Source organism: Mastomys coucha, unplaced genomic scaffold (genome assembly GCF_008632895.1).
Source record: "Mastomys coucha isolate ucsf_1 unplaced genomic scaffold, UCSF_Mcou_1 pScaffold23, whole genome shotgun sequence".
Lineage (NCBI taxonomy): Eukaryota > Metazoa > Chordata > Mammalia > Rodentia > Muridae > Mastomys > Mastomys coucha.
The window spans coordinates 106,652,364-106,680,200 of record NW_022196906.1 but is presented as its reverse complement, the minus strand read 5'-3'; the positions used below and the strand labels follow the sequence as shown (position 1 = coordinate 106,680,200).

The following is a 27,837-nucleotide window of genomic DNA, read 5'->3' as shown; positions in this document are numbered from 1 at the left end:
GTCGTGGGGCTTGTGGCTCCTGGCTGGCTGCTCAGGTCTCAGAAACTCACCTGAGAGAAAATGGCGAAACCCGCCCGAGTCTCTGGCCTAAGGCGCCTCCGGGCTGGCCGCTCCAGTCTCAGAATCTCACCCGAAAGAAAATGCCACATAATGTTTTAAAATAGCTGATGTAGGAAAACTGGAGCCCTTCACTGATAGTGGGAATGTAAATTAGCTTAGCCACAATGGGCATCAATAGGATGGCTCCTCTAAAAACTGTTAAAGTACAAGGGCCTTATTATCCAGTGATACCATTCCTGAGTGTATGCCCAAAGGAATCTGGATCAGGTTACAAAAGAAGAAAATGGCAGTCATGTTCATTACAGGGGTATTTGCAATAACAAGTGGTTATCTGGGATCAGCCTGGAAGTTCATCCTTCAATGACATCTTCCAATGTAGTCTGAAGGACTGTGGCAATTCCAGGAACTTGTATACCAATGGTTTGCAACCTTCCTAATGCTGCAACCCTTTAATATAGTTCCTCAGGTCCTGATAATCCCAATGATTAAATCATTTTCATTGTAATATTCATAGATGTAAATTTGCTAGTGTTGTAAATTATATAATGCAAATATCTGTGTTTGGCCTCAGATGACCTCTTGTGAAAGGGTCATTTGACCCCCTAGGTGCCAGGACCTGTGGGGTTGAGAACTGCTGTTCTACACCTTTATTTCACCGTTAGGACTGTTGAAGTATCCAGCCCCACAGACTGAGCAACTACTGGGTTCTTGGCTCTCCAGTGTGAAGACAGCCACTGTTCACTGCCAGGACTTCACACTGTAAGCCCATCTAATAAACCCTATTATAATATATATCCATTCTGTCAGCTTTGTGCCCCTACAGAATTCTCCCTGATAAACCTCATAAAGTAAAGACAGAGGGAAGGCTCCCTCCCATTGATTTGGCTTTGAAGGCTTCTGGCTCCCCCTCTCCCTTTTTTTAATTTATGAAATCTATTTGCATTTAAAAAGAACTTTTGACAAAGAATCACTGAAATAATTTGAATAAGTGAGAAAACGCAGTCAACACTGCTGAAATGTTAGCTTATTCAGCCAAACACAACCTCTCACACTGCTATTGACAGGAAAACTGAACGCTGTAGAGTTTTCAAATGCCTCATGGTATAATTAAACAGCATTCAATAACTCATGTTATTTCCGGAGTATATAAAAATTAAAATATCAATTAAAAAGCAAATACACCTTCTCTTTAAATGTGTTTTACAGATGCAATTTCAATATTTATCATTTAGTAGTGTGTAATTTATAAGAATTTTTTCATTTGCAAATTAAACAACAATTTATCCAAAGGGAACAGAGTTGCCCACAGGCTCATACTGCATTATGTTATGTTCAAGAATTCAGGGAGATATCCAAAAGACGCAAAATTTAAGATTTGTAGAACACATATTTCAAAGGCTTCCTGAAGCAGATGGCCATGAGCATAGAAGTTCTGATAACTGGTAGTGTAGTGGGACTCCTTGTTTGGGAACCACATTTAGACTCCTGTCTAGGCTTTGCGTCCATTGGTACATATATAGATCAAATCCCAGCAGTACTCATTAATGTTAAGGACATGTCCAATGGCCAACCTGTGTGAGCTTCAAATTCAGCTAACCTGGATCATAGCCAACAGTTCAGAGTCCTTTTCACCAGCAAGTTTGTGATGAGGGTTATGTTTAGGCCATAGTACATGAATGAGGAAAGCAAAAGTTCACATTGTTCTTTATGTGTATGTATGTATATATGTATATATATATGTGTGTGTATGTGTATGTCTGTATGTATGTATTGTGTGTGTGGGTAGGTACACATGTATGTAGGGGGTATATAGGTATGTGTATGTATAGGTGCATGTGTGTGGGTACAGGTGTGTGCATAAGTATACAGGTGCATATGTGTGTGAATAGGCATGTGTATATGCATATAGGTATATTTGTGTATATATTGTGCATGTGTGTATACAAATATGTATATATATGTGCATATTTGTGTGAAGGTGAATATATATAAACATATATACATACATGTGTGTATATGTATATATACATATACATATATATACATATATATATATTTTTTTTTTGCAGGTATATATGCATGTGTTAACATGAGGAAAGCCTTGAGTATTATTTCTCAGGTGAGGACCACCATTTTTTCTTTCATATGTGGCTTGGCTGGCCAGTGAGCCCCAGGTATCTGCTTGGTTTTCTCTTTCCCAGTGCTCTCATGACAAGTGTACTCAGTTGCACCAGGATTTTAAAAGAAATTTAAATATACTTTTAAAACTTTTATAAATTAAAATATACTTACATCATTCCTCCCTCTAACCTTTTCCATGTACCCCTTCCTTGCTCTGCTCAAATTAATGGCTTCTATTTCTTTAATTGCTGTTACATAATTTTTAAAAAGATCTATTTAGTTTTATTTTGTGTGTATGCTTGCATTTGTATACCAGGTGCGTACATGGTCCCTCAGAGGTCAGAAACAAACACCCAGTTTTCTGAAAGTGGAGTTATGGGTGCTTATAGGTGAGCTACCACGTGGCTGATGGAAGTTGACTCTAGAGGAACAGCCAGTACTCTAAGCTGCTGAGCTGTCTCTCCAGGCTCCACATATATAGTCTTGCGTGGCTTCTGGGATAAAGCTTATGCTTTATGCTTGCAAGTCCAGTGCACTTCTGGCTGAGCTCTGTCCCAAGCTCTTGCATTCTTTAAACAATATCACTCCAACCATCAGTGATCCAGACATACATATTTTCCAGTGAGGGTAAGGGGGCCATTTCCACCAAGCACTTCTGTGTCACCAGGTGACCAATCCTCACAGAAGCTTTTCTGTCTGCAGGCTGATAAAATCTATACTTAGAGGGTAGATCTATCACAATTTTTAATTTGTGTTTTAATGTAATCCAACAGGCCAGCAAGAGTTGACAGAGTACCAAGCATACAGAAGACCTCTATTTCTGTCCTTAAGCTTTCCAGGCAGGGTACCATTTTAAAATCCATGCCAATCACTGAGCCAAAGGCAAGATTTCAATGGCTTCTAGTGTCCCCAAGAGGGTTGTACCAGGTTGTCTCTCCAGAGTTTTGTGTTTGAGGTGCCTGTAGGGAATTCGAGATTTTTCTGAAAATTGTTTTCTAAAAGATGATTAATGTTTTCTTTTTCTCACTCAGGTAACACCAAAGCACTTTTTTTTCTCAAGTGAGTTCTGTGGCACTTTTCTTTGCAGATGGACTCCGGGAGGGTGGGAAAGCATTGAAGCAAAGGGAAAGTGAGTGCAATGAAATTCTTCAATAGTTTAATTAATGTGTTTTTAAGATGAGCTACAGCTTTGAAGATTAGTGTTCATAACAGCATTCTGATCACTATATTTTTATGTATAAATTTAGAGCCTTTTGCTTCAGCATAGCACCAGGCAGCTGTAAAAAAAAATGGAAATAAGAATACATAAATTAGTATGAAATGTTTTATTCTTGGAATTTTCCATACACTCCATGTTATTGTTATTTTCAGATATCAGAAAATTTTAAGCACAGTTTATGACTTGTGAAAAAGACACAACTGGACACAAAAATCACACATTTTGATTATCATGTTATGATTGATGTTTTCCTGCTACAAAATCTGAGTACTTTGACCCATATCATCCTCATTACCTTCTAAGGCTAGATAAAATTAATATCTAGAAGGATATCATAATTCCACATCCTATATGGTCTGGGATTAACCCAGGATTATCAGTTTTGCATATCCGTGCACCTTGGGCTATCTAATAAAATCCCCAGAAAAAATGACCAAAAACATCTGTGAAACAACAAATCTGTAAATCAAATGGTTGAGCCTCTTAGTTGATCCTCATGGTCTATGTCACACATGTGGTCAGCTCCTGGGTGGACTGACTTTAGAACATCTGGGTTGTTCACTCCTTTGTGCCTGGCGCTAAGCAATCACTAGCCAAGGTCACGACTATTTTCCCTATGGCCTTTTGTCTTCTAGACATTCGCTCACTCTTAGAGATGAACTATAATAAATATCAGGCTAAATAAGGACTTTTAATGAATACTCAAACCAGGAGTTCAAGGTGTGTGAGCTTTGAATGATTTGAGAGACATTATTGCAGTAATGCACCTGACAGAACCCTCGCTTAACTTCATAAATAATAAAACTAAAGTGCACACAATTTTGGAGACACAGTCCCATAGTATCTCTGATTACAGCATTTCACTTGCATCCTAGTCCAAATTGCTTTGCTCTTTTGCAATTTCTAAAAAAAAAACTTTATATTTCTTAGTTGCTTTTCTTTGACAGCAATTGTTTACATGATTTTTATTCATTATAATAGTCTAGGCTCCTTGAGGCAAAGGAGCTTAGTTTAGCACAAAATAAACACAACTGTGAAGCAAATGAATAAATGAATGAGCAAAAGAAATGGCTGGTCGACAGTGTTCTCAAATACACTTGTGTGTGTGTTGAAAAAAAAATGCATCATTCAAACCCTAGAGCAATTGTATAGTAGAGAATGAAACTCCTGCAAAGGAATTCTCAGCTCTCACCTCTCCAAGAGTCATCTCTGTATCTTTAGAATTTTGTGATCTCCTGTCTGGGATGATATTCATCCCACTGCTATCATTGAATCAGAATGTAAAATACCTAACAGGAACAAATTCAGGGGGAAAGATTGATTTGGCTCACAGTTCCTTAAGTTTCGGGTCTTCACAGTTGGGAAGTCACAACATGGCAGCTGAGCCCATAGCAGCAAGAACATCCTAACTGACTAACAATCAGAGAGTGTGCTCAAACCCAAACATAGCTGTGACCTTCAAATCCATGCCCCAAGTTACAGTCATTATCCTGTAACAGCATCACCAGCTCAGGACAAAACCTTCAACTCAGCTTGTTTGGGCCAATTCAGACTCATGCTTTTAACCTGGACCTGCAATACATTGAATAGTCACGGACTTGGGGTGAGGTCTTTTTTTTTTTTTCTTCCTAACTTTATTTAATGTATGAGTGCTCTGCTACATATACATCCACCTGCCTGAAGAGGGCACCATATCGCCCTACAGAAGGTTGCGAGCCACCATGTGGGTGCTGGGAATTGAACTCTTCATGACCTCTGGAAGAGCAGCCTATGCTCTTAACTGCTTAGCCTTCTCACCAGCCTGGGTGAGATCTTTAGAATGCAAAGCATCTCTTGTCTATCACTGGTGATCAAAGGAAGAATGTGGGGAAGACCTACCTTGCCTTTATCATTGGCCCAAGGCATGCCTTAGGTGAACATTCCTGGTTGGAAGTCCTCCCCTCCCCAGTACACACTGACCCAAGTTAGTGCTAGAAGAGATGGATGGATGCTGTCCTTGGATTCAAAAACAAAGGCCATCTGGGAGCTCCTCCTTCTCATATCTCTGTCCTAAGTCCCTTAGTGTTGACTGTTTTTAATCTGTATCATTTGGGTGTATCAATACAAAAAGAATGAAAGCTGGGAGAAGGATAATGAGCCTGTCCCAAGAGTGAGCCCCCTCACTGGTTGTCCAGTGCAAAGAGGTCTAGCTTGAAATCATATGCACACCACCAAAATGGATTCATCAAGACATATATGTATATAATTTGCACAAGCATATGTCTTTATATAACTTTATATTTATATAAATATGCAATTCTATGTAATATAGAATTGCATATTTATATAAATATATAAATTCATATTTATATAAGTACATAAATTCTTATTTTTATAAATATTTCTATAATGAAAATAGAAATTTACAGATACAAAATATATACAAATACATACAATTTGTGCATATACATAGGTACATAATATATATTTGTGCATACAAATACACACACAAAAATATATGTATGTAACAATAATAAAGAAAAAGAGGCTATCAGCTGGAGAGTGGCAGGCACAGAGAGGTTCAAGGGAAGAGAGCTGAGGGGTTGGATGTGGAAGGGAGTCAGAAAAGTGATGTAGTTCTATTTCAGTTAAAACATTTAAAAAATAAGGATGTCTGCGAGTGTTTCAAACAAAATGTCAGAATAAGGATGCACACTTTCACTGGTGGCAGACACGAGTGGGTATTGGGTTCTTTCTGTGTTCCTTAAATGTTGACTCACAGCACTTGTTTCTTGTCAGGGAAGGGTCATGATTCTTAAACAACTAACTACTGCACTATAATCTCAAAACAGATGTTCTCTGTAAAATAAAGGTTGATGTCTAAATTAGAGCTCAGAGATACACTGTTGAAAGATAGTCATGGTATCTATTCTCACAGGGATCATGCTGCTGAATTTCATAGTAACTCAATGGTCTTATTCAGAATCATGAATGTCAGTGTGTGTCTAAGCACACACATGGATTTGTGTGCTTATGTGTAACTGGGAATTCAAACCAGAGCTACACACACACATCACCACACTCAGACAAATGCTATAATTTTAACAAAGCATGGTAATATGAGAAAAGGAACTAATGTGATAAAATTACTTATTAGAGAATTCTGTGGGAAAACACACTCACAATAGGAGTCCGGGAAAGGTGCACCTGAAGACATCTGAAAACCAACTAAAAGTCAGAGCCAGTGCATAAGGTAGGAGATTTTAGGAGAAAAATACAACTAATAAAGGTTAGTGGGGCTGCATCTGTTAGAGGACAGAGTTCAGTGGACCAAGTGGGGTGGTGGTGCATGGACAGAATCCTAAGAGGGAATCCATTTTCAGCTCTGAGGCAGCATCCTCTGCATCATCTGGAAGGTTACACAAAGTACAGACAGAACCTCAGATTATCTATTGAGTCAAAGTCCTGGTGGAGTGGTTCAACACCCAGTCAATGTCCAACTCCCCAAGTAACACCTACACAGCCCAGATGTGACTGTCTCCTGAACAGGCTCCTTAAGATAATGCAAGGAAAACATCTAATCCTTGAAATCGTACAGCCAGGTTGATATTTTAAATACATGACCAGATCTACACTCTCAAGTGTGGGTTGTGCTTTAGGACATGTGGTTCAGACAGGCAGATGCATGCTGGTGCTGCTAACATCTAGGATGTCAAGGTAACAGGGGTGAGGAAGAATAACAATGAGGGAGTAGGGATATCGTTTGAGGCTTAAAAAAAATGAATTCATGTTTATGGTAAAGGATCTCTGTTACCCACATGTGCATCATGAATCTCTAAAACAATCATGCTACATGTACGTGCTCTCCCTGGTTTAGTTTGTTCCTGGAAATATTATGCTTTTACAAAGTTATTGGAACGGGCTGCCAAGGTGATAGTCTTCACTGGTGAGTAGTAATTAGGAAAAGAATCATTTAGAATATTCCCCATAGATAAGAGAAATGAAGGTAATCTGTAATTAACCAGGAGTACATAATTTACTGTTAAATAAAATACAGTTTTCTAACACATTCGATAACCAGAATCAATTTAGCCAGGCAGTTTTTTACCAGAGTCCTCCTTCAATGAAAAGTTGTTTGCCTGCCCTAGAACTTTCCCAAGTATGTTGACCTCTCTGAAAGTCACAATTAGATATTCTCTGCCCAAGCAGTCATTTTAAAACCTGAGAAAGTACTGTAATTTTCTTAGAAACATGTTTATTTACTTGTTTACTTGTGTTAAGAATGGATCAAAGGGGCAATAGAGAAGGCTTGGTGGTTCACAGCACCAGCTGTCTCCTAGAAAAGAAGCGAGGGTTCCTAGCAGCCATATTGAGTAGATCACAAACATATGTTACTCTAGCTCCAAGGGGTTTGATGTCCTCCTTTGGCTTCTGTACACACTGCATTCACACACACACACACACACACACACACACACACACAACTTAATTTTTTTAAAAAATAGTAATGTACTTAGAAAACTTCTCAAAGTTGAAGTTAAAGTTGGCCTATGGTATGATTCAGTTTAGCATTTCTTTTATTCTGTGAGTTTTTTTTTTTTTATCATGTTATGATTCTATGTTTTTACATCTCTTTGGCAAAATCCAAGTTAATATCCACTTATCAGAGAGTGCATACCATGTGTGTTATTTTGTGATTGGGTTACCTCACTCAGGATGGTATTCTCCAGATCCATCCATTTCCTTAAAATTTTCATAAATTCATTGTTTTTAATACCTGAGTAGTACTCCATTGTGTAGATGTACCACATTTTCTGTATCCATTCCTCTGTTGAGGGACATCTGGGTTGTTTCCAGTTTCTGGCTATTATAAATAAGGCTGTTGTGAACATGGTGAAGCATGTGTCCTTATTACGTGTTCGAGCATCTTCTGAGTATACGCCCAGGAGTGGTGTAGTTGGGTCCTCTGGTAGTACTATGTCCAATTTCCAAAGAAACCACCAAAGTGATTTCCAGAATGTTTGTACCAGCTTGCAATCCCACCCGGAATGAAGGAGTGTTCCTCTTTCTCCACAACCTTTCCAGCATCTGCTGTCATCTGAGTTTTTTATCCTAGCCACTCTGACTGGTGTGAGGTGGGATCTCAGGATTGTTTTGATTTGCATTTCCCTGATGACTAAGGATGTTGAACATTTCTTTAGGTGCTTCTCAACCACTCAGTATTCGTCAGTTGAGAATTCTTTGTTTAGCTCAGTACTCCATTTTTTAACAATGTTATTTGGTGCTCTGGAGTCTAACTTCTTGAGTTCTTTATATATATTAGATATTAACCATCATCAGATATAGGATTGGTAAAGATCTTTTCCCAATCTGTTGGTTGTTATTTTGTCCTATTGACAGTGTTCTTTGTCTTACAGAAGCTTTGTAATTTTATGAGGTCCCATTTGTCAATTCTTGATCTTAGAGCATAAGCTATTGTAATACACAAAGTACAATCCACAAACCATAAGAAACTCAAGAAGAAGACCAAAGTGTGGATACTTCATTCTTTCTTAAAAGGGGGAAGAAAATAACCATGGAAGGAGTCGCAGAGACAAACTATAGAGCAGAGACAGAAGGAAGGACAATCCAGAGACTCTGCCACCTGGGAATCCTTCCCATATTCAATCATCAAATCTAGACACTATTGTGGATGCCAGCAAGTGCTGGCTGACAGGAGCCTGATATAGCTGTCTCCTGAGAGGCTCTGACAGTACCCAACTAATACAGAAGTAGAGGCTCACAGCCATCCATTGGACTGAGCACAGGGTCTTCACTGAAGGATCTAGAGAAAGGACCCAAGGAGCTGAAGGGTTTGCAGACCCTTAGGAGGAACAACAACATGAACTAGCTAGTATCCTCAGAGGTCCCAGGGACTAAACCACCAACCAAAGAGTACACATGGTGGGACTAATGGCTCCAGCAGCGTATGTATAGCAGAGGATGGCCAAGTTGGTCATCAATGGGAGGAGAGGCCCTTGGTTTTGTGAAGGTTCTTTGCCCCAGTGTAGGGGAATGCCAGGGCCAGGAAGCAGGAGAGGGTGGGTTGGTGATCAGGGGGAGGGAACCGGGGTTTTGTTTTATTTTTATTTTTATTTTATTTTATTTTTTGGAGGAGAATCTGGGAAAGGAGATATCATATGACAAGTAAATAAAGAAAATATCTAATAAAAAAGAAAAAGTCCAAATTAAATTAATGATTTTATTCTAGGATTACTTTAAGTCTTTATTTTTATACTAAAACCAAACCAAACATTTTAGAACTCTTTAGTCTGTACACACAGAGCCTTCACGATCCATATTAATTATTGTTTCATTTAATGTAAATGACTTGTATGTAAAAATTGTTCAGAAAAGGTTGCCAAGTGAAGTTTTTATTCCCAGGTCTCATTGCCCACGCTGAAGCTCACTGTCAGGGGATGGAGGCTCGCACCTATGAAGCCTTCTTTTACTTACAGCTCCAGTGTGTCAGTTTATAGGACTGTGTATATTTCCCAGAAGTCCTGTGATTCCTTAAAAGTAGGACTGAGGAAAATTGAACATATCAAAGAACCTGTTCTGAGAACCCTCCACAGACCATTTTAATCTTCTCTATTTCCACTTACCTGTTCAAGGCTAGAGAATAAAATGATCTCTTAAAGGTTACAGGCAGCCACACAATCAGAAATTCTCACCTGTCATACCAGCCCTGTGGCCTGGCTCTGCTCTGCCTACTTGAGCTTATATAATTCTTAGAATCCCTACAGATAATCTACTACAGCAGGTTTATGAGCTACCCCAGAAGGTCACAGTGCATTAGAGATTAAAATGTTCTCAACCCTGCAGAATCATTGGAGAGTGATGGAGGAACATGCAAACACCCCCTTTACTCCTGGAAGACACTGAACATTTTGAATAAACATCATATAGATGCCTAACTTCTCGCATCAAGTACGGAACTTTTGTTTTTCTAAAAAGATCTTACCCCAGAGGTGGGCAATACTTTGAAGTTTAAATTATTTTTAAGTGTGTTTGTGTGTGTGTGTGTGTGTGTGTGTGTGTGTGTGAGGAGAGAGAGAGAGAGAGAGAGAGAGAGAGAGAGACAGAGACAGAGACAGAGACAGAGACAGAGACAGAGTCAGAGAGAGGGAGTAATCTTGCAGAAGTCATTTGTCTCTGTTCACATTGTGGGTCTCAGGAATTGCATTCAGGCCATTAGGCAAGGCAGTAAGTGGCTTTAAAGACTCCCTGAGCTATGTTGGTGGTCCTTCAAGTTCACATTTTTTTTTATTAATCAAGTGAAGTATACACATGACCATATTTCTGAAACTTTTAGATAACATCATATTTATAAGCACCAGAGTCAATGTCTAGCATGCTGCAAAGAGTCAATTACTACAATATAAATAAATAGATAAATGAATTATTCCATCAGTCAATCACGCTGATCCTATATGATGCTATTTTTATTTAAGTGGGTTGGATTCTGATAGGATATTTGAATATTAGGTCATCTCCCATCTAACACAAAGATGGCAAATAGTGGCTCACCCAGGAGGCACAGAGGAGCCTCCTGTGGGATGCGGAGCCTATCAGATTCTGGCCAGCACAGAGGAATGGAAGTGACTTATGAAAGAATGCCAGGTTAGCCCTTAACTGCCTAGACTTTAGCTGTGGGGCATGCACTCTTTTATTTCTTAAGTTAGGGTTTGACTCCCTAACCTGCCACTCAGCAGGGTATTATGCTTCCAGTTTCTCCAAGATGTCCTGATGTGTGAAAGTCAATAATGTTCCTTATCAGATAGAGACCAGCAGCCCAAGATGTGCAGGGAAGCTTTCACCCATGGAGTAGGAAGTCTGACTTCAGCCCTACTTATCTTCTCTCTCAACACCTCGTCTTTGGTTGCACACTACTTTCATGCTCCGTTTTTATGCAGAGAGTGTTAATAGCAGTGACCATATAGTAACATTAATATCAAATTCTATAGCTGTCTATAGAATGACAGCTATAGAAATGTCTTAGGCACAGTATTCCTCTGTAGATGTCCTCTCAGTTTTGCTGATGTGTTCTTATGCAATCATTATTTCCTTGGTTCCTCAGAGAAAAGTCTCAGTTTTTTGAATGGTTGATTTCTACCACATGGCCATGTCCTTGAGCATGTCCTCATAATTCTGAGCTGGGAAACAGTTTTCTAATAGCTATTTAGGTGAAGAGCCTTTGAGGTGCTAAAGCTTCCCATGTAAATCTCTTCATTAAGATACCAGCTCTTCCTACAGCTCAGAGTTCCCATCCATCATTGAGAGTTACTGTCCTCCTCTCAAAGTGCAAGAACTAAGCCTGACTAGAAGGATGTGTTTGAAAGACTTTGACCTTTGTGAAGAAAAAGGGAGATCTATGTCCCTTGTTTCCTTGCTTGTCACTTGGGTATACATCCCAGGAAAGAGTATGTACAGAAAATAGGACTTTCTTCATTTGTTGATGTCCTTAGGATTAGTCCTAAGACACAAGGTCTTTTATGACTTTACAAATGCCTAGGAGCCTCCACTATTGAGTTCCTGCTGATCTCATATGACCTAATGATGGTTGGCATATTGGTCTGGTCTCCAGTCTGTGGAAGAGCTGATTGAAGATTTGGCTGGCCAGGCAGTGGTGGTGCACGCCTTTAATCCCAGCACTTGGGAAGCAGAGGCAGGCGGATTTCTGAGTTCGAGGCCAACCTGGTCTACAGAATGAGTTCCAGAACAGTCAGGGCTACACAGAGAAACCCTGTCTTGAAAAACCAAAACCAAAACCAAAAATAAAAACAAAAAACGATTTGTCTGGAAAACACTGGTATGACAGTAAACCCCATGCGTAAACACTCTCTGTGGTTTGCCCTCTTTTTTATTGAAAGCATTTCTAATTTTTTATTCTGCATGGGGAGTGCACAGGTGACACATGTACAGGGGAGTCAGAGAACAACTTGGCAAGAGTCAGTTCTCTATTCCCACTATAGAGGTTGTGAATAGTGAACTCTAGTCATCATATTTGGCAGTGAACTACTTCACCCACTGAGACATTTTACTGGCCCCAAATTATTCTCTTTTTGAAGACACTGAATATAATTTAAGTGTGAGAATCATAGTTCTCATGAGAGTTCACTATGGAAGAAAAACAAGAGTGCCCAGTCTGGATCCCTTTGACAGAACGTCGGAGGCATCCTCATTGTGCTAACGTGTATGGAGGTATTTTTAAAACTCTGTGAACAACCTCAGCATTGAGCACTTCTCTGATTCTGACACTTTTATCTTGACAATGGTTTCATTTTTTTCTCCTATATTCAGCAGGACTTTTTTTGCTTCATGAATTTTCTTTTCAAAATGCTGAGCTATTATCAATGTGCAGTAAACAAATCTCTTGTGCAAAGAATGCCTGTTTCCAGCACAACCTACCCTACAGACAGCACAATGGAACAAAACCCATTAATTATCACTTTTTTTTCAGACAACAGAGGATGGACTATGACAAAGCCTTCTTATGGAAAACCAGCCCTACCAGCAGCAGTGTTTCCTTCCTGTTTAGGGTATATGACCCCAGGGAGCAACACAGACAAGAAAAGTCTCTTTCTCTTTCTCTTCCTTTGCTTATATTTAGACAGCGATTTAAAAATAGATCAGAGAGTGATTCAATACTCCAGAGGGGCCTGCTTTCATATCAGAGCTCTTGAAAGCACTCCAGATGCTTAACAATTAGAATTGTACTTTCTCTATTGAATTTTGGAAATAATAGCAGTGTTACTACAATGGTAGCCCTTTCCTTCATATTGACACTTGCACAAAAATGTGTGGGGTTACACTGCAGTACTAAATGGATGCTATTGAGTATAGTTTTGAAACCAACAGGAAGACTATCCAACATGTATATAATGAGAATAAATTGTCCCAATCGTGCAGAAGGATTTAATTGGCAAAGTCAAGTCCTCCTGTGTCAGTGTCTGATGAGGAAGCACACAATGAAATACATGAAAAATGTGTGGACATGCTCAGACAACGCAGTCACAAATGCTGCTTTGGTCACCTTCTTTTCCTAGGATGTGGGTATCCCCCTCCCTCATCACAACCTTTTTATCTGTGCTTAAGACATCCATGAGAGCTGCAGAGTCAGCTCAGAATTTAAGACCTACTGCACTCCAGAGGAGCAGGTTTCAATTCCCCCGCCCTCCTGTCCAGCTACTTAGAAATCTCTGTAACTTCAGCTCCAGTAGTTGATATTCTCTTTTGGCCTCTGTGGGCACCTGTATGCATGTGTGCATACACATACAGACACACAAGCAAATAAATATTAAATCTTTTAAAAACCACTTAATATTATAAAGCATCACCTAACTGACTTACATTGAGTTGATTTTTATATATGGTGAGAGACTTTTTTAATCTGTGTATATGTGTATACATATATGTGCACGTGTGTTGAATGTTCCTGTGGGTTCATCACATTGTGAATCCATCAAGGGGTTAATCCACTGGTAAGGTCAGAGCCCCCATGATGTGATTTCTCTAGGGGAATTTTCAAAACATTCTCAGAAGTATGCTTTACTCTTCAGGCAATTATTAATCTATCCAAGTTCACAATCAAGATTAACTATCTCTGTTTTCAGTCCATACAGATTTTATAATTACCGTGTGTGCTCGTTTCTGAGTACTTTATGGACCTTTCAATAGATATTGCATTAAATCTGTAGATCACTTTTCTATTATGCCCTCGTTGGCTTCTAGCTAATGATAGTATATTCACTTTTCTTAGAAATGCTGAACAAATCTCTATTCACTCTAGATTGATGATATTCTAAATTATGAATTCCACACAAGTCCAACTTGGTGAAGGAAGCAGTGCATTAATTGTGCTTACAGTAGCCTGGGGTGAGGGGAGCTTCTAGGAGCATGCATTGTGAGTACTTACAGAAGTGTGAGACACTCAAAGACATCTTCACCCAAGCAAAAGCTCCTTCCATGACAAATGATGACTTCCTGGAGTCCACTGTGAGTTCTACTTTGAGGTTATGTTTTAAATCAGTCTTCAACATTGTGTATTTGCTAGTATTTCCCAAGATGACTTGCAGCTGGGATGTGGTATGAGGAATGTCATGAATCCCCTCCCACAAGGGTCCTGTAACAATATCCCACCTTAGGGAGTATAAATACCTTGATCATTACAGACTGAAGGTCCACTGTATTTGCTTATTTTATTGGCTACCAAGGCAAGGTTCATTTTTCTCCATGATGCCTAATGGGATTATTATAATATGCCCTTAGGAAATATTCACAGTAGAAGGATAGTATGTAATATTCTTGGAAAGTGTAGAGAGAGTAGATGACCCATACTCACACTAAAATGATGCTCTGTAAGATAATGCATTTGTCAACAGAGCTTTCACATCCCAGAATAGACACATGGAGTAATGAAAACAGCATGTGACTTGTCAATTCAAAGTGAATTCCAAGGAATACAGTTCAAAACAACAACAAAAATGCATTAGCATCTTGTTTTCTTTAATTAAAAATATGTTCTTCATCTTGATATAAATGATTGGGTCTTAAACTGTAAGTTTACAATTAACCTGGTTTTTGATCATAGTTTAGACTATATGAAGGTTTTCAGTATTTGTCATTTGTTCTTAGTTTTTATGACATTGTCATGCATACATATGCATGCAGATGATATGAATTTGCATGAACAAAAGTTTGAAGAAAAAAGAAAAAAGCCACACCTATGTGATAACTGACTAGAACTTGATGATTGTGAATGGTTAGAATATTTTAGACTTATATGCCAATTATCTTGAGCTTTCGTTAGTATCTTAATGGAAATTCATTCCCACATCTATCTATGTCCAACCTAACCCTGTGACTATTGCGTGAAGCCTTTTTTGAATGTAATAGCAACCTCTAGTCTCCACGGCAACAGAAAAGTAACTGAGAAACTAGCACTTCTGGAAAGCAAATTCCTAATGTTATTAATGGCAGCTCTTCTTTTGATGAACATTATATAGACATCCCCCTTTTTCCTCCATACTTCCCTCTCCTTCCCTCTCTTCCCTCTCCAAATCTCTCTCATAACTTCATAAAAATGAAATGAACTTGGATTTCTTTTACAAAGTTCTTATAAATAACTTCTGCTTGATTTGTCGATATGGTGCAAACATCAGAATTTCATGTTCTCTAGAAACAGAGCTGGATACAGGGATACAGCATCATGTGATTGGGCATTTCTACAGAGAAACACTATCCAGAAGAAGCAAATAACGGACAAAGAAGAGTAGTGAGGAAGAGGTTGGGAGTTGATGGTATGCCAGGCAAGCCCAGTTCAGTGTTTCTCAGCATGGTTCTCAGGTCAGCATTTCAGCTCCAATGAAGACTATACAAAAGTGTAACTTTTCAGATTAAAATTGGGTCTGATCCACCGGGGCTTCATGAGCATAAATTCTGAAACATCATCCTACCTTAAGGCAAGAGGTTGACCTGTTTCCTGCACATGTCCATCAGCCACCAGTTATAAGTAATTGGAGCTACTGGAAGCAATTGTTTAGAGACGACAACAGCTGTGAGCTGTTAGATAAACTCTCAAGAGATTAGGAGCTGGTGCTCTGGTCTGATAAAGAGGATCCAATTTCTATTTGATTTGGAATCAGATGGCTTTGGTCTCACTCCATTTTTTGGTATGTCTGTTTTGATTTGGTTCTCATAAAACATCGCATATAGGAGGGCTCTCCTTTACCAACTCTTTGTAGTGCTCTTGCTACTATGTCAAGTGAGGAAGAGATCTGAAGGTAGTGAATAAATTCATTCTTTATGCCAGAATTAAAGTGGATTACCCAATGTGTATTGGGTAAACTGCAGTGGAGGAGCAGGCTGGGTAGTACTTAAAGTAACCCCTTCAGTAGAGGAAGTAGAGGTCTCTGCTTTAGGGAAAGACTTGTTCCCTTAGGGGGAGTTTCTTTGTTTATAGTCTTTTGACATGTGATTCATGCACTCTGAATGAATATGGCACAATTAGAGCAGAGTGGAGTGCTGGGAAGTTAGGTTGAACCATTTTCATAAGATTTAATATGTATGCTCTGCTTTGAAAATAAGGGTCCCGAATGTGGAAGCAATCTTGGGTGTTCAAACCTCTATCTTGGCTGAAAGTTGGGAATAAAATCAGGTTTATAGCACTTGTACAGTTTAGTTGTTGTTTGTCTGTCGGTTGGTTTGTGTTTGTAAACTTGACCGAGCTTGAGTCATCTCGGAAAGAGGGACACTCACTTAGAAAATGAATCCCTCAGATTACTGTAGGCAAGTCTTTAGAGCATTTTCTTGGTTAATGATTGATGTGGGATGGTCAAGATCACTGTGGGCAGTGCCACCATGGGCAGGTGTCCCTGAGTTTGTAAGAATGCATGCCTTTTTAGGCATGAGGAAGAAGCTAGTCAGCCATGTTTTTCTATGGACTCTACTTCAGTTCCTGCCTCATGGATCCTACCTTGAGTTCCTTCCCTGACTTCCCTTGACAATTCACTACAAGCTAAAAAATGAAACAGCAGTAGCAAGAGCAGCAGCAGCAGCAGCAGCAGCACCAGCAGCAGCAGCAACAGCAACAACAACAAGTTGCTTTGGGTCATAGTCTTTATCACAGAAATAGAAACCTGACTTGGTACTTGGCAGTTTGGGATTTATACACCATGAAAATTATGTAATGGGTCTGGCTCCATTTTCTGGTCTGTGTATGCATGCACATCTGTATATCTATGCACATGTACATATTAGAAAACTATTGTTTTCATGGTAAAGTATAAAAGCTCCATCAAGTGTAAGCAGGAGTTTAAGAGGGAAATGAAACTAAGTATCTAGCTTTTAATAGAGATAGTAAAGAGGTGTTTTAAGGTATATTATAATTAAGTATTCTTAATTTAAACAGGAAGTTATTATTGCTATTCTTTTTCCTTTAGTTGTTAGCATTACAAGTATTGAGATACTTATGAATATATCAGTACAATATACTGAGCACATTTAGTGTGTTTACTTGTACATGTTGTTAAGGATGACCACTTGGAATTGGACAACTAATTAGGGGAGTGATCCCTAAGGAAAACTAATTCCCCTTTCCCAGCAATCCTTATTTACCTATAGTTTTTCATTTAGGGTTGGAGCCTTATGAGATTTCCCCATCCATGTTGGCATGTCAGCTGGTATTGTCATTATTCTGGTCTTGTTTAGGTAGCAATATTATTTAGATATCTTGGGTGTAGCTTCCCTGCCATATAGAGAAGACATAATCTCACAAAAGATGTCCTGGTCTTCTGGTGCTTGCAATCTTTCCACCCTCTCTTCCATGATGTTCACTGATCTTTCAGTACAGGAGATGTGTTATAGATGTATTGATTGAGGCTGGACATTCCGTGATCAGTTTTTCTATGCATTTTGAACAGTATGGCTTTCCATAATGGTCTGCAAAAGGAAGATTCTCTCATGCAGGGTAAGAGCTTCAATTATCCATGGCTTTAAGAATAAGGATGTAGGATGCAGTTAGGAAGTATGTTTGTATAGGAAAAGTGGTAGAAGTAGGTTCTCCTCTAGGCTCCATGAATGACCTTTCTCTCTTCTCTTCAGTAGTGCTCCTTAAATATACCTAGAGATGATAAAAATAGAATTCATAAACAAAATAGTTAAAGTATAAGGCTTCATTGCTATGAGTCTGTTCACAGAGAGGCACAGTCACAATCATTAAAACCTAATACAGTTACGCCTTGCCATACATTACACATGCTTCACTAGTCACTCTGCAAATTTTTCCCAGCAAGCTTGGGGAATACATCAATCTCATTTTGGTTTGTTTGTTTCTGTGGGGTGAGCCATTTTGGAAATGTTGCATAAATGGAGCAATAGAAATTGTAAATTCCTATAACTGTTTCCTTTCATTATTACACTTTAAAGACCTATGTAAAATCTATCATGATACTGACATCAAACTTTCTAATGAGTGAATAATGTGCCACGTATTAGCATGTACAGATAAACTGCATCTTGTTTATTCATTGATACATTGGTAGATATCTGTTTATTTCTATGTAAAGATAATACAAATAGTTCTGTTATACATATTTATTCTTTATGAACCTGTAGTTTCAAATCTTGGATGCATGTTCAGGGGAACAATTATTGTGTCTTATAGAAATGCTATGTTACACATTTTGAGACACTTTCCAGAGGAATGGTACCCCTCTACACTTCAGTACGCAATATTTGGGGATTCTGTTTTTTTACATTCTTGAGAAAATTGTGGTTATTTTACCCATTTTGTTTTAGTTCTTAAATAATAATCTTGTAATTGATATCTTTGATTTACATATTTCTGTTCAGTAATGTTTAATTTGTTTATTGTCTATTTGGATCTCTTACACAATAAAATAACCATCCAAATAAGGCTTTCAATTTTAGCTATTAAGCACATTATATTTTTAGTTTCAATTTCTAGGATTTATGTTGTTCTTGGTTTGTTTTGTTTTACATTTGTCCTGGATGCAAGTCTTTTAACATATAAAATTTGAAAAAGTTTTCTCCCGTTCTATTGATTGTTTTTTTTTTATTGTAATGGTGCCCAATGAAGCACAAATGTTTCTAATTATAATGAAGTCCAATTATCTTTGTTGCTTGTGCTTTGATGTCAAATCTAAGAAAGTGTTGTTTACTCTATCATAAGATATACACATAGCTTTCTTTGCATTGTTGTAATTTTGATTCTTACATGTATGTCTTATTCCTTTTTAATTAACTATGTATGTGAGTTGAGGTAGAGAATACAAATTCTTTCTCAATTTTCTTAATATTTTTTATTTTAACTAAAATGTAATTACTCCATTTCTTCCTCTAGTTCCTCCCTTCAACACATCCCCATGATCCCTCTTCTTTCATACAGATGCCAAGTTGCCACATTTATTAAAAAGCTTTCATTTTCGGAATCCCTGAGGGAGTGAAATTATGAGTAATTAATTTTGTGTTGTTGACATGGGTGTGGCCATGTCAAAGACTCTAGTCTCAAACCCATGATAAAATGGCAAAATTCTGCATTCCCAACTCCTAGGGGGCAGGGAATGAGGCTCAGAGGATGGAAAAGCCTTCCTCTGATCCATGTAGATATATTGATTGTATATGCAGAAAGTGTTCATGATGGATTTCTACACCTATATGTTTATGCTTTGAAGATTATTAACCTACAGAGAGTACTCCTATGGAGAACAGATAATTCTGCTTTTTTATTCTTATAGGAATCAGATAAGCCTGTTTATTTGTATGTAATAATCCTGCTTCTTTTTTCACATCTATGCGTCTTCAAATAGGCTACTGGGATGCTGTAGAGTTGCATCAGAGAACCAAATATACCCAATTCTACCCTCTCCTAACCTTCTGTCCATATATGCCCTTCATTTCTCCATTTTACGAGTCAGGTTAAGTCCCTGGATCTGTACAGGTATATGGCACTGCATCCTCCCTTAAAAACACCTGGAATCTTCTATCAAAAGTCTTTACTCTGTTGTCTCCCTTCATGAGAATATGGGAGTTACCATCTGTTTATTTTATGTAAACTATGAAATATGTAGGTTTTCACATTGCCAAAAGCAATAAAATTAAAGATGAATAACATGAATTTGTTAAGCTCATAATTGTGCACAAACTTAAAAAAAATATATCCTTCCACAATAGTACATCAAAAAAGAATTGAAAGGTATATTAGAGAATCCTTTGAGATGAATGAAAATAAAGCGATAATGTTATAATATGTATCTAGCCATGCTTACCAGGGAATTTATAGCTCAATTACTTCACCAAGAAGCAAGAAATATCTCAAATCAATAATCTATTCTTTCTTCCAAAGGCAGAAGGAAAGGAAAGGCAAACCATGTCCAACATGAGCCAAAGAAAATAAATAATAAATATTCTCATGTCAAGTTATGAAAAAAGTCAATGCCATTTAAACTTGCCTCTTTGAAAGCATAAACAAAATTGACATACTTATAGATAGATTGAACAAGAAAGAAAGTTACAAGAATTAAGAATATATTGCTACTAGTCCCAAAGAAATGCAGAAATACTATGAATCATTGTATGTGTGTATATATTGGTTTGAATAGATTTGACCCCCATAGATTCATGTTTTTGAATGCTTAGCACACAGGGAGTGGTACTGTTAGGAGGTAAGACCTTGTTGGAGGAAGTTTTTCACTATGATGCAGGGCTTTGAGGTCTCCTATGCTCAATTTCTGTTCAATGTGGGAATTGGACTCAGTCTCCTGGCTGCCTTCGGATCAAGATGTTGAACTCTCTGCTCATGTCTGCCTTCATGCTGCCATGCCTTCCATCATGATGATAATGGACTAAACCTCTGAAATTATAAGCCAGCCCCAATTAAATGCTTGCCTTTATAAGAGTTGCCTTGGTCATGGGGTCTCTTCACAGCAATAAAACCCTAACTTAAGATAGAAGTTGGTACCAGGGACTGCGACATTGCTCTGATGGGCCTGATCATTCTTTTGATTTGCTCTGATAGGCCTGATCATTGTTTGGAGGAATGTAGATTTGGGGACTTTGCATTAATAAACCAATGGAATGCTTTAAGCGGTGTTTAATGGGTTATGCTAGTGGAAGCATGGAAGACAGTTGTATTGAGGGTTATTTGAATGTGGGTGCCTGGATTAAGAGGTTTCAGAGGAGAAGATTTTTATAATGTTGCATAGTGATCTTCTTGTGATGTTTTGGTGAAGAATGTGGTAGCTTTTTAACCTTGTCTGAAGATTCTGTCTGGGGGCTAAAGTAAAGAGATTTAGATTAATTGTATTGACAAAAGACATCTCAAAACAGCCTACTATAGACTCTGTCCCCTTATGAAGAGTATTTTGATCAAACATAGCAAGCAGAGAATGGAAAAAAATATAAAATATATGATTCATGGGTTAAAGGGTGCACTAGGAAGTGGAATGGAGCTAAATCTGCATTCAAGGAGATAAACAGATTAAAGATGTTAAATAGGATTAAGGGAGTAGTGACTTCAGAGCAAGATCCCACCCATCTAAACTTCCAACTTGTAAAAAGGAATTTTTTGAATTTATTTATTTATTTGTTTATTTGACACTCCATATTTTATTCCACACAACTCCTGCACAGACTCCTACTTCTCCACATCCCATACCTTCTCCCTAAGCCCCTATCTCCATGTGGATGTTCCTGCCCTACACCCCACATGACCTCTAAACTCCCTGGGGCCTCCAGTCTTTTGAGGGTTAGGTGCATCATCTCTGAATGAACACAGACTCAGCAGCCCTCGGCTGTATGTGTGTTGGTGGCCTCATATCAGCTGATGTATGCTGCCTGTTTGCTTGGCCAGTGTTTAAGAGATCTTGCGGGTCCAGATTAATTGAAACTGCTGGTCCTCCTACAGAGATCAAGAATTGAGAAATGGCACCTCATGAAACTGGAAAGCTTCTGTAAGACAAATGAAATAGTTAATAAGACAAATTGGCAACCTACAGATTGGGAAAAAAAATCTTCACTAACCCCACATCAGATAGAGGGCTAATATCCAAAATATATAAAGAAAGAATTCAAGAAGTTAATCACCAAGAAAAACCAAACAACCCAATCAAAAAATGGGGTATAGAACTAAACTGAGAATTAACAACTGAGAAATCTCGAATGGCCGAGAAGCACCTAAAGAAATGTTAAATCCTTAGTGATTAGAGAAATGCAAATCAAAATGACCCTGAGATTCTACCTTATACCAATCAGAATGACTAAGATCAAAACCTCAGGAAAAAAGCAATTAAAGAACAATTTAACACATGCTTTTAATCTAAGCACTTAGGAGACAGAAGCATGGAGATCTTTGAGTCCAAGGGCAGTCTGGTTGACAGAGCGAGTTCAAGAACAGCCAAGCATAGTCAATAAAGGAAACCATGGAAAACAGAAAGCTGGTGAAGATGTAATTGACCAAGTAGGCCATGTTTCAGTCTCAGCCAACAGCAGAACTTGACAGCTTCTGGAACATGGTTCTGACATTAGAATCAAGCATAGATATTCTCTCTTTGACTAAGTAAAGTCACTGAGGCCAGGAATGTGTCAAGGGTGTCCATGTACAGAATCTCAGAGAGGCCATTGTGTAAACAGGTTTGTGGAATCTCCCTTTGCTACTAAAGAAATTGCTAAGATCAGGTGTGTATCAGGGGTGAACCTGTATGGAGGCCCAGTGAGGCCATTGTTGAAACTGTGAAAGGCCATTGTGTGAAGCTATAAAATTAAAGCCTGGATTGCCTTGGAGAACCTAGGAAAGCTGCTAACAGGGGTTGGGGGAATGGTACCAGCCCATGAAAAAGAAGTGTGTTTTCTTCAACAAAGCTGAAAGGAGTTGGAGATCTGAAGAGCACTTTCTCATCAAACAAGGAGTTGCAACATTTGGAGTTTGCCTAGCTGACTTTCCATCTTTCTTTGGTCCAGTATTTCTTCACTGAGCTACTTTCTCCATGGTTTAAAATGGTAATGCATATCCTATGCTATGATATGTTGAAGTATGTGATCTGCTTTTTGATTTTGATTATATAGGGGGTTACAGTTAAGAGATTGCATGAATCTCAGAAGAGACTTTGATCTCTGGACTTTTAAAACATTGTTGAGACTGTGATAGACTATGGAGAATAAATGCATTTTGAATTATGTTATGGATACAAGCTTATGGGGAGCAGTGATTGGAATGTAGTAGTTTGAATAGTTTTGGTTCCCCATATATTCATGTGCTTAAATGCTTGGCCCATGGGGAGTGGCACTATTAAGAGGTATGGCCTTGTTGGAGGAAGTGTATCACTTTGGGGGGTGGCTTTGAGATCTCAAAGCTCCATCCAATGTGGAAGTCAGTCTCCTCCTGGCTGTTTTCTAGTCAAGATGTAGAATGTTCTCCTCCTCTAGCACCATGTCTGCCTGCATGCTGCTATACTTCCTGCCATGATGATAATGAACTCCACTTCTAAAAGTATACACCAGCCCCAACTGAATGATTGTCTTTATAAGAGTTGCCTTGGTCATGGTATCTCTTTACAGCAATAAAACTGTAAGATAGTGTGAAATTAAATAGCTTGTATAACATATACAAATCACCATGAAGACATGCTTATTATTAAAACTGATATAAAAAGAAGCTCAATATTGAATGGAGCTACAACAAGTGACACAAGCTAGAAATAACAAGATTTATCCATAAAGAAAAGAACCCAGGTGGCTTCACTGTAGAATTCTATCAAATATTTAAGGACTGAATATTTCACAAACTTTTCTAGTAATACAAAAGAAGGGAGCATTTAACACAACAATCCTTCCTCAAAGCATGGCAAAGCTAGCTAAAACAGCCTGAAATCAACATTGCTTATGAATATAGATATTGAAAAGGCAAACTTTAACAAACTAACCCGTCAGATATAACAAAATCTATGCAGCATAACTATAAAGAATATGTCATAGAAATTAATGTAAATTTAATTCAGTATTTATAAGGAAATATAATATATCATATGACTGACTAGAATAGAAGTAGTGTTTTTAATCATATTAATAGATACAAAAAATTTATAATAAACATGGTAGTCTTCATAATAAAAAGTCAACAAAAAACTGAAATATGGAGTTTTCTAGATATGTAGAGAAGCCTACAGTTACAATACATATAGATTACATACATATGAATATGAATACATATGAATAGTGGGTGTTTTCACCATAACAAATTGAATCTGTCCACCAGCCACATTTTTCACCACTCTGTTGGGGATTGGTGCTAGTGGATAATTAAAAAAAATATGTAGTACCATTCAGCACAAAGAGAAGGGAGAATGGAAAACTATCTAGCCAGAGTATATGATTTTGTATAAAGAAAGCTAGTATGATTATTCAGAGTTCAACAATGATAGAAGATACAGGAACAATACACAGAACCCAATCCTATTTCACACATGTCAGTCTGTCAACATTGTTTTGTGACATAAATACTCAACAGAATAGGAACAGAATTAAATGCCTATAGCTTCATGATCATAGAGACAACTAATACAAATAAAAATAGGCAAAAATTGGAAGTATTTCATTAAAAGAACAGGGGAAAGTGTAGAACAACCAATAAAAAAGATTGATGATACCGTCATTGCAGAAATGTAAATAAGAACCTTGTAATAATTAAATGTATGTCCAGTAGAGTGCAGAACCAAAAATTCAAATAGCAGCCAATTGGAATGTGTGTTCAGGGAAATCAGAACTTTTATACCCAATGAAAGGGAAGTAAAATGTCACAGAGACACTTGAAAGAGTCTATTAGTTCACTCATGTGTGGAGAAAGCCTTCAGTGAATGTATAAAGAGGAAATGAAGCCATGAGAATGTGTATTGTTAACATAGCCATAGCCATGTCAAGGTCCTCCATGCCTAATACCCAGGGGAGTGGAAAGCCTTCCCCTGGCAAGGCTGAGAGGGATGGCAAGGTGTTCTTGTGGTACAAATCTAAATGTCTATACAAGCACAGGTGCTTATGAGTGATTGGCCAGTGTATGCAAAAGCTAGCAACCAAGCTTTCTTCTCAGATGACTACAACCTGAGACTGCTCATCCTGTGCTGTACGTAATAAACACACTGAAATTCTGGATTGTTGTGTTCTTGTTGTTGTGGCTCCAGTATGGTGGGCACAGCACACACCTAATCCCAATGTTTTCTGTACCCGTGTTCATGGGCCTTTTCTTTCTCCATTCTTGCACCGTCCCAGTGAAGGTTCCAGTGAAGGTTCCAGAAGCAAGCTGTTCAGGACACAGAATTTCTTGTATAAACAGTATATTAGGCATAGTTCCCTTGGGGAATAACACACACACACACACACACACACAGAGAGAGAGAGAGAGAGAGAGAGAGAGAGAGAGAGACAGACAGACAGACAGACAGACAGACAGACAGACAGACAGACACAGACACAGAGAGGGGCAGAAATTTATTAGATGAACTCATATGATAGAACATGTAACAACCATCTGTCTGACTGGATATTGCCAATGTAGAGGACTAGGTAGCTTTCTGATCCAGGATGTTCAACAGTTCCAATCTAGGGCTCACATCTGAGATGTTTCTTTCAGAGTTCTTGGTACTGATTCCACATTGAAAAGTCAGCTGCTGTGAGATCATCTGAGGACCCCCAGCAGCATCACCAGGCCCAATCAGAAAGAAGAGTTTACAGTCACTTGCACATGCTGCTTTTCTTTTGCATATCTTTTGCAATCAGATTGACACATGGAAGACAAGTGCTTCCTCCCTGCCCTACCCCTGCAGTATCTCACATTTCTGTCTTCTCTGGAAATATCTACACAGACACCAAGTCCATTTAACCCATCCCGTGTCTCTCTTAATCCAGTCAGTTTGATACCTAAGAGCAGCCATCACACATAGCGTTACCATATGACCCAGTGATGTCACTCTCAGTATGTTACTGATAAATGAATACAGATGTCCCAAGTGCTTCTCCATGAGCACTCACCTCAGCATTATCGCCATGAGGAAGAAATGATGGACAACTTACCAATGATAAGTAGATATTGTACTTTTGTTCTATGTAATATTAGTTCATGACACATGAGAGTCAAGTGTTGGTAGATGTCACTGGAACTTTTACAGGCTCTGGAATGTTGTGTAAAGCTTCCTGATGCCCTAAATCTATCTGTAAGTCAAATAAGTCTAAGCTGAAAAAGTTACAGTAAATATTTAAATACTGGCATGATCTAATGCTTTTTGTTACCTTTGTTTCGTTTTTTGATATTTTAAGAGGGTTATACTCTTATAGCCTAGGCCAGCCTCAAACTCATGGAAAGTGTTTCTCTGTTTCAGACTCTCAATTGCTGCATGGACATTTGTAAACAGCCAATCACAAAAATAAAGCTAAGAGGCAATGGTGTTGAGTGACCCAGGTAGGCTTTGTGGTGCCAAAGAACACTATTTCTGATGCCTGCAATGTAGAATATTTTAAATCATTTAGAGAATCGCTTATTTTGAACCTAGATACTGAGTAATTGTTGTTAATGAATATGAACATTTTGTGTTTTTATACCCTACTGTTTTGCCCCTGTTCCCTGCCTAGGACCTTGTCTTTCTTTCTATCACTTTGGCTTGTGCTGCCCTGAGCATTTCTTTTTCTAAGATTTCTTCTTCCATGCCCCTTCAGCTGAAGGGAATTTCAATCAAGGTTTCCTATAGGTCTGAGTAGCTTCATCAAAACAGAGGACAGGAGTGGGGCTTATGATAGTTGTCCTGAAAGAGTGAAGATTAGGGAAGCTCACAGCTATGTTCAAATGATTGAGGAAAGTCCCCTTACAGAAAGAAAATAGATTTTGCTTTCTGTAACTTTGGAACTACAGTAGGTGTAAATAGAGAAAGTTCTCAGGGACAGCTTGGCTCACGTAGAAGAGACATTTAATAATTCCACAGGGGTAGAGTCCAAAGCTCTAGACTTAGCCACCTCCCTGTTTTGTGGGACTTCACAGTGGCAAATGCTTAGTTTCTGCCTGGTGGGAAATGTAGAGGCTCAAGTAACAGGTGGGAATCTTGAGAAAGAACAGATTTTGAAAACTGTGAGTCACACACATCAATATGATGTGAAATCAGATTGATGAAACCTGACCTGCACTTCTAATCTGGATGTGGTAAATTTCTTTATGTACAAATAATCATTTGTGATTTTTTTGAATAAAAGGTACAAATACAAATATGCCAATCCAGAGAAAGTGGCATGTACATGATTATCCTCATTAATATTTTGCTATACCTATTATAAACATGCTTGATTGTAGACAGAAACTTGGCACAGATTGTCATCCATATATATGTATATTAAATGCACATTTTAATACTCACATGTTTGTGTACCCATATTACATATTTAACAAAGCTTTTTGCGATTCTCTGATCTAAGTTATATTTACATATTATACTTAATTCTGAGTCCCCATGTAAGAAAAGACATCATGTCTTTCCTGGTTGACCATTATCCTCTCTTTCTTTTCTTTCTTTTTTTTTTTTCAAGACAGTGTTTCTCTGTGTAGCCCTGGCTGTCCTGGAACTCACTCTGTAGACTAGGCTGACCTCGAACTCGAACTCAGAAATCCACCTGCCTCTGCCTCCCAAGCGCTGGGATTAAAGGCGTGCACTACCACCGCCCAGCTCTTTCTTTTCTTTAGACTCTTACTTCCCCTTCCACAGCCCCCTTCTGCTTTTCAGTCATATGTGCTATAAATATACATGTACACATGTACATATACGTATATACATATTTGTGTGTGTGTATGTGTGTGTGTGAGTGTGTTATAAGTATGCCAGACATACAGGGAGAGAGAGAGAGAGAGAGAGAGAGAGAGAGAGAGAGAG

At 38.4% G+C, this 27,837-nt stretch overlaps 1 long non-coding RNA gene across 1 annotated transcript in view; it reads left to right on the top strand.

Moving 5' to 3' along the window:
• The window catches only part of LOC116072910, a 61,595-nt gene extending 35,213 nt beyond the window's left edge, over positions 1-26,382 (top strand). Inside the window, exon 3 of the long non-coding RNA XR_004111591.1 lies at positions 26,305-26,382. This is a non-coding gene — a long non-coding RNA (uncharacterized LOC116072910). The remainder of the gene's footprint in view (positions 1-26,304) is intronic.
• Positions 26,383-27,837: the final 1,455 nt, after the last annotated feature.